We start from the raw sequence: 7,527 nt of genomic DNA, 5'->3' as shown, positions 1-7,527 counted from the left end.
AAAAGGAAACTGTCTTGAAGATCTATTGCGGCCGCCAGGATCGCTGGAAATTTTTGCGGCGTTTTATTGCTTGTTGTCGTTGTCATTCCTTCACACATCCGTACTCGCTTAGCTAAAACAGCAGAGAATGGCAATCTTATGCTATCGGGAGGAAAGGATGGTTTTAGACGCGTCGCACTCGGAGCCTGGGGCTGTATCATCGTGCAGCAAAGAGCCACAGTAAATACTGAGTGCATACTAACAGTTTATCATTTGTAACTCCAAATATTCTCTAATAACCTAGCGCTCAGTGTCTCGAATAACATAATAACACAGCGATGGAACAACACGTCGCGTTAGACTGACATTTATTTATGGACCTATGTTCCTAGATATCTATTCGGACCAGCTATAACATTTCCGTGCTCGACTTTGGCATGTAATTTAAAATGGATTGAGCGAATGTATCCGGCAGTTAACAGTTACTGTCTCTGTTAGCATTCTCATCTGCACTTAGTGAGGTAGTACCCGCGCTATTTGACATGAAGTATTTTCATGTTTTGTCAACATTTATGTGCTTCGATGTGAAACTGTACCAAAAGACACACCGCAAGCAATGAATCGGCCTGCTGGCAAACATAAGCGAGATTTCCGGATGCAGACGACAGGAACCTTCAGCGTACAACAACAGTAGAACAAAAGCGGTGGGGTCGGTCCCGGTTAATGCTTTGCAATAGCAGCCGCAATTGCGCTGTTATCCTTTAACAAGCAAATCTACCGAACTCAGCCGTGTCTCGCAGCGCTTCTAAACTCGTTTGTCCCGGACATTCTTCTAACAGCTTTTACTGCGTTAAGCCCACTTGCTTACCGTAACTGCAAAGCCAAATAGAAATCAATTTAGGTTATATATAATCTGATTCCTGTGAAATAGGGAGAACACATTTTTTTCCGTAGGTTTTCTTAAGAAGCTGGTAGCATCATTCTAGTAAACTCTCATATGAAGCAATTGTCAGTTTATATACAAGAGGTTAACCTACTATTAAGCCACCGCCTACAATAATCAAACAGGTGACTCCCGATAGTGTATATAGCCCGCAACCAGGTAGTGTTCGTTCGTGATTAAAGCATTTTTCCCTTTTCTTATTCTTATTACATGATTGTAGGGAAGCAAGATGTCGGATAATTTATTTTGGAAAAAAAAATGATTGGTTCACCAACGTCTATCATTTATAGTCATAACGCTCTTGTTTATAAGTCACACAAAATGCTGACGAGGGGGGTAACAGTGTTGACACAAGGTGCATAACTCGGCCTAGCGGTCAACGACAGCAGCCAACGGCCGAAGTGAGGGAAACTATGTTTCTTACTTGCTAAGATATTGGGCCATACAGCCTTCGCCATTTCCGGGAAAATAGAAAAACTACAAACGATTTGGGAACTGCAAAAGTAACTATACTGTATTATAGAAGAGCAATTTGTAGAAGCGCAAAACGACCATTTAGAAATGATATAATATCTAACATTCGGATAAGCTTTTAATTCTCCTTAATTATTTAGTTAATAAATTGAGTAAGTTATTGTATATATTGGTACACTAAAGGGGAAACGTTAGGAAAAAATATCATCTATGACTGTAACTTTAAAGACAATATATATATACAGTGAGAGAGAGAGAGAGAATCAGTGCTACCTAAACGAACGTTTACGAGCTAAGAGAATTTTTTTTTGCTTTTCTATGAAAGTTATGCATAATGTGCCAAATATGAAAGAAAGAATCGGGAAGCTTCAACGCATACTTTTCGCGTTTTCTGACCGCTAACGATACACAAAAATCTTCAACTTCTTGTAGAGGACTCTTTTAGTGATAACACAAAATGACTCAACATTCCAGTCGATCCTGCTCGTTTCATTTGATTAAAAAAGTTATATTTTAGTGCTTCTTAACTTGAAATTTCTTTGTCGTACTCTCGTGTGAAGTTCAATAACGTATCTGTTGTCCATTGTTTAATCTGTCAGCCCACTGTTTAATCAGTCCTCCTGTGGAATCCTAAGCGAACAGCTGACGTAGTCTAGTCATCTTTTTTTTCGGCCAATGCATTGGGATAGTTTTGTCCTCGCGTTAAAGACCGTTTCTCTAATATCCAACAGAGTTGTCGTGGTTTATGTTATGTATCCATCTTATTCCGTATGCTGTAACTATTATGACATGCGTTTCCCGATGTTTTATTGTTATGGATTTATTATTCCACATATCTAACAAATACATAATACAAAATAAAATAGAATCATTTGTTTTTTAATGACTTGCGATATAATTATCAGTTTCGTATTAACCTATACTACCTGAGATTTTCGAATTTATGATTTACGTTGTATGATCGCCAATTAATAATGTTTATTATAGCTTTTTTCAAAGTGTAGCTAAATATATTTGCCTCTTTGTTGTCGAAATTTAATCTTTCACTGATTTCTTTTCGGCGATCTCTCAAATAGCGCACCTCCTAAGCGGATCGTAGTGGTCACTTAACCGACACAAACTCATTGCACCTGTCGCTTAGGATAAATTATTAAACGTTTTAAAAGCACATCATTCCTTTCACTTGCTCTACAAACAGCGAACTTTCCAGTAACAAACAGTATCAAATTATAAATTTCTTAGCCAGTGGTGAACATTTTTCCATGAGGTAAATCGCTTCGGTTATCAGATCCAGATCCTCAAGGTCTTCGAGAAACCGATCGATGACTAACGTCATTTCCTTCCAAAATTCGGAATATTCATTTCATGTATGTTTTAATTAGCAGACCTTGACGTGACAAAAAAAAAATAGCGAAAACACTTCAGCCACAAGATGGCAGACTAAAAATTAACTGGCTGGTAAGCAAGTGGGATATCTGAACACATAGTCGATAAGTACGACCTTCAATATAGACGTAATGGATTAGTACTCCAAATAGAAAAGTAAAAAGGTTTATTTGTTTGTTTGCGTCTGTGGAGTTTAATCGAGATGTCCGAAGCCTTTGTCAACTTTGAATTGAATCAATATGGAATTTGGCACGAGTCTTTATTAAGACGTCTTTTTTTATTCCAGCATACATTATCGTAGACCCGTTGACGCAGTAACTGTTCATGTCTTTCGGTGATGGCGTCGAAATGAAATGTGACGGCCTCTTGCTATAGAGAAGAACAGGAGAACGTTGTACTCCTCCTTGTCTTATGCATCTGATGGAAATTTCTGTTTCATGCTTTATTAATATTGCAGGTGATATAATATCCTGAAAATCCAAGAATCAATAAGCTTGAGAGGAGGAAAAATGTATATGCACTTGTATATGCAGACGAAAAAATACACATCTGTAAGTTTATGATTACAGCTGTATCTTGCATACGCACGTCGTTATATCTCTATCGCTAAACTTCCGCTGCCCCACTCATTTCGTGGAGGCGTAGTAATTATGCAATGATAACATTGAAGTACGTTAGGTCGTTCGTTACAAGGTTACTCATTGAAGTGCTTATAGATAAAAAGTTCTCCTCACAGAAAACTGTAAAATTCTTGTTATTGTTTTTGTTAATCGTTCATGAACAACACTGACCATGCGGTTTTCGTATGGAATTGCTATACAGGTGCTGTACTTACTTACATTGTATAGCTAGCCGGAAGTGTTTCAGATCACCTAATATCGAATCATGTTGCGTATGTATAAAATACGCTACTCGAAAAGGAGCATTCGCATGAGCTCCTTAGCCAAAGAGAAACACCTGTCCTGGTTTGACTGTTCCGCAGGAGCAAGGCTGGCGAATTATACGCTCCTAGATGACGACATTCGACCACAAATATTAAACACGATGCAATCAACTATATCGAAATAATCCAAAATGTGACCATAACATTAACATTATGATTACCTGTGTTAATTATTGGCTATATGGATACTAGTTTGGGTAACGGATTGTTTGTAGCTAGTCGACTAGTCATCACATTTACATCCTTCATAGAAGAAAAGACGACGTCTTGTTGGGGATCGAACTGCGAAGAACTCATTGTGAGATTTGCTGGCCTCAATGGGACACTTTTGATCTCCGTCGTGTATTTGTGGCACTTTTGGTTGTCAAAAGCTGTCACCTGCTGATTCATTTGTCGTTTAGTATTCTTGCTGGCCTTATCCGTTACAGTGACGTCCCAGTTACCCAGGAGGGGTGTCTGGATATCGCAGACTCAAATACGCATAAATGATGCGCTTACTAATGAAACAAGACACAGAACCGGTAAAACCCTCGAGGTCGACGGGTTGTTTCAGGTCGTTTATTCCCTCAAGTCTGAATTTCGCCTTGCGCGTATCAGCGGCAGACCTGAACCCGTCACTGGTGATAACGATCGTTGAGTTCCCAAACATTTTTATTCAGCTATTATACTTGCAAATTGCAAACTGCTTCGTACTTAATAAACAGCAAATTGGTCAGGTGAAGACGGTTTCGGAAAGCCCATTTGCCTTTTCCGGTTTATATAGATGAAGAGGCGTATCTTAATTGAGATTAACTAAATCTAGCGAATGTGCCAAGCTTTAGCCATTGGTATAATGTCTCTGGAATGGAAAGGCGACAATCGACGTTTCCCTTTGAATGAATTATCATAAATATGGTCTTCATTTTTAACGTAGTTTATGACTTGCTGTTAGTGGCGATAGCCTTTATCTTTATTAGGTCGAGTCGATTTCACCATATGATTTCTGTCTGCTAACGACATTAATAGTTTAGAGTTGTCTACTATTAGTAGTGAAGTAAGACCGCTTTTGACCTAGTACCATGAAGGGATTTTGCAACGCGTCAATTGGTCATGGGAAACCGGCCAGGCAACGATCCTTCTTTATCATAAACCTTTATCATAAAAAAAAAAAAGTTGCTAAATAAAGGAATTACTAATGAGATCATGTACTGAACTTGAAGGTTCTACAAAAGTTATGATCCCAAGTGCAGCTTGGTGAAATCGTTCACAAGTCCTGTTACTATGCAGACTATAGAACTTTATATATAATGTATAAAGTTCTATAGTCTGCATTGAACTTGCAGACTCCTTCGAATTAACTAATCATTTTCATTGTGATTGTTGTCATGATTGGTCTGAATTTAAATCGCGTGTACCGCAGCTGAAAACTTCTTACATTTTATAGTATTTTTCAAAAAATGCTCTTCCCCATCAAAGGGAAGAGTATATATATATATATATATATATATATCATTTATGTCGCAATTGGGGAAAAATATTGACGAGATGGAGCTGATAGCAAGGTCTTTCGGATTCTTAAATCTGGAAACGATATCAATTATTTATAATACATCGAGTAATGACCGTAAATCGGTGTTTGTTCAGTTTCTGGAAGCTTTCGTTCTGAAGCCGAGGCTGGAGGCTATCGACCACGTAGTAAGACGAGTACCGCAGATAGACGCTTCGTTACCGAATTCAGAATATATAGCTCAGTCGAAGATTAATATAAGACGTCGACTAACCCTCACCGCTTATGACGGTGAGACTAACGTGTAAACCTCATGCTAAGTCATGCTGCACATACGAATTTATATACTTATTTACTAGACTTCTCATAGACGTATTGAAATGGCATACTGTTAATACGTTCTGAGCCTGCTTCTCTTTATCGAAAAAGGGAAAATTGGCCTGCATTTCACCTATACCTTCGCTAATGTACTACAATTATCAGTAACTACTTTAGCATTCTGCTATGCTTTAATATTATTAATCTAATCATTCTTTTCACATCATCGATGCAATAAGGAAGGTAAGAAGGTGAGGAACAGCGAATAAAAGCACTTTTAACATCGCTTATGGTGTCAAGCGTGCAGGGTAAACGTTCGGAACGCGTAGCCTGACTTTCAGGTTTAGTAAAGCGCTTATTTTTTTCTATTTTTGTAAATAAAAATGACTTATTAATAGAATAAGTAAATGTTTTAAAGCGTACACTTGTGAGGATAGATTATGTTTTATGGGTAGAACCTTATATGAAAACTATTTCGTGGTCGCTTACAATCTTAAAAAGCTCCTAGTAAAGGATTCCGTTTTTTTTTTTTACTTAAAGTTTATTGATTCTAAGTCCTTGTGTAAATATTGTCTTACCTTAAATAAAATTCTCCAACCCACTTTCCATCTTCCATATCGCAATATTACTCTTATCGCTGGCGCTATTTGTGTAAGCAGCGTCGAAGCGTGTTTAGCGAGTTTGTCTAATGATCTAGTCTACACGTGAAAATTGACAGCAATATACAACGTCGGCTCCTGGCTAGAAATTAAGTTTTTAAAATTGATCAGGGTTCATCGAACGCATCATTTTGCGGTCCATTGTTTTGTTTTAGAAACAAGGGGCTTTTTGCGGCACCAAGAACAGGGGACCAATTCACGCCCGCCGGAAGCCCGCCCAAATTTGAACATGCCATTTTATATGTATGTGTACATATATATACTTTGTTCGTCGTAACACTCAGCCGGGATTAACCGGGTATTCGTTTGTACTCGATGCGTGATGCCCTTTGCGACGCAGTGCTAACGGTCTCATACTCGTAGTGCTGACTTCGAACAATTTGGGTTCTTAGTGATGGTACGTACCCAGTGGTTTTCTTCCTTCTTCGGACAGTGTGTGTCCTCTTGTTGCATACGTTAGGTCTCCCTTGTCGACGTGTGCCTTTACGGATTCTGTGCTGCCAGACCCTCCTCCAGGCCTTCCTTCGTACCTAGCTTAAGTGAGGGCGACCATGTAGATCACAATGATGCCGCGGCGGCAACTTAACAAATGACTTCCGCGTTCCTGTATCGTTTCTCGCTTTTACAGTTAAGCGGAAATTGGGAAGTCATACAGACCGCTGCTGACCAGCCTCCACATCTTATGGCTGGGTCGGTTTCACAAATCAAATCAGACGTGGGCTTCGTCGCGGCCATCAAATTTGTTTGTTCATTCAATTAAACTTTGCTGTGGCCACTAAATCGTGGCCAAATTAAACTGTTATATATGTATGTGTATACTGTGTGGCCGCCAGTCGTTTAAAATCCCAGAACCCCGTTTATTTTTCTCAAATTATCAGGTTTTGTTTTGAATCGTTTTTCCTCGTTTTCAAGGAGTCGTTATATGGAGCTTTACTTCGACCAGTTTAATAGGTCGCTTCCCTCACTCATATAACATTAGAAGATTTTTTCTGTGGGTTTGCCGACAAGGCTGTCCTATATACGCATATACATTTTCTAGTCTCCATATTATCACCAACAAGTTATTACGACTTCATTTCAATACTAACTACTATATTTTCTACATGTTCCATAACTAGTCCGTTATTACTAGACATAGTAATGTGCATATTTTTCTTCTACTTATGTATCTTATGTACTTAATAATTTATTTAATTATGGAGCGTTTCTCTTCATTTTCTGGTAGCCTTCATCATATAATCATCGACAGTGATTATTTGATGTTTTTTTCCATTACTACTATTATGTGGCACGAAGATCACACATACAGTAAAAAAGATGGCTCGATATGTTTTGGTAC

The 7,527-nt window shown here is 38.4% G+C and overlaps 1 protein-coding gene and 1 long non-coding RNA gene across 6 annotated transcripts in view; one reads left to right on the top strand and one right to left on the bottom strand.

Annotated features, from left to right (window-relative positions):
• Window positions 1-7,527, top strand: part of LOC111269997 (uncharacterized) — a 38,283-nt gene that overhangs the window by 17,700 nt on the left and 13,056 nt on the right. Inside the window, exon 5 of one of the 5 annotated variants that reach the window (XM_086972331.1) lies at window positions 3,240-3,333. The exons of the other annotated variants lie outside the window; for them this stretch is intronic. The gene's annotated coding sequence lies outside the window, so the exon portion shown is untranslated. The remainder of the gene's footprint in view (window positions 1-3,239; window positions 3,334-7,527) is intronic. 5 annotated transcript variants of the gene reach the window in all.
• LOC147752186 (uncharacterized) overlaps window positions 397-7,527 on the bottom strand; it is an 84,154-nt gene continuing 77,023 nt past the window's right edge. Inside the window, exon 3 of the long non-coding RNA XR_015314785.1 lies at window positions 397-852. This is a non-coding gene — a long non-coding RNA (uncharacterized LOC147752186). The remainder of the gene's footprint in view (window positions 853-7,527) is intronic.

Source organism: Varroa jacobsoni, unplaced genomic scaffold (genome assembly GCF_002532875.2).
Source record: "Varroa jacobsoni isolate VJ856 unplaced genomic scaffold, vjacob_1.0 scaffold_1428, whole genome shotgun sequence".
Taxonomy (NCBI): Eukaryota; Metazoa; Arthropoda; class Arachnida; order Mesostigmata; family Varroidae; genus Varroa; species Varroa jacobsoni.
Note: the sequence above shows the minus strand (reverse complement) of the source record. Positions and strands in the feature narration are given on the sequence as shown.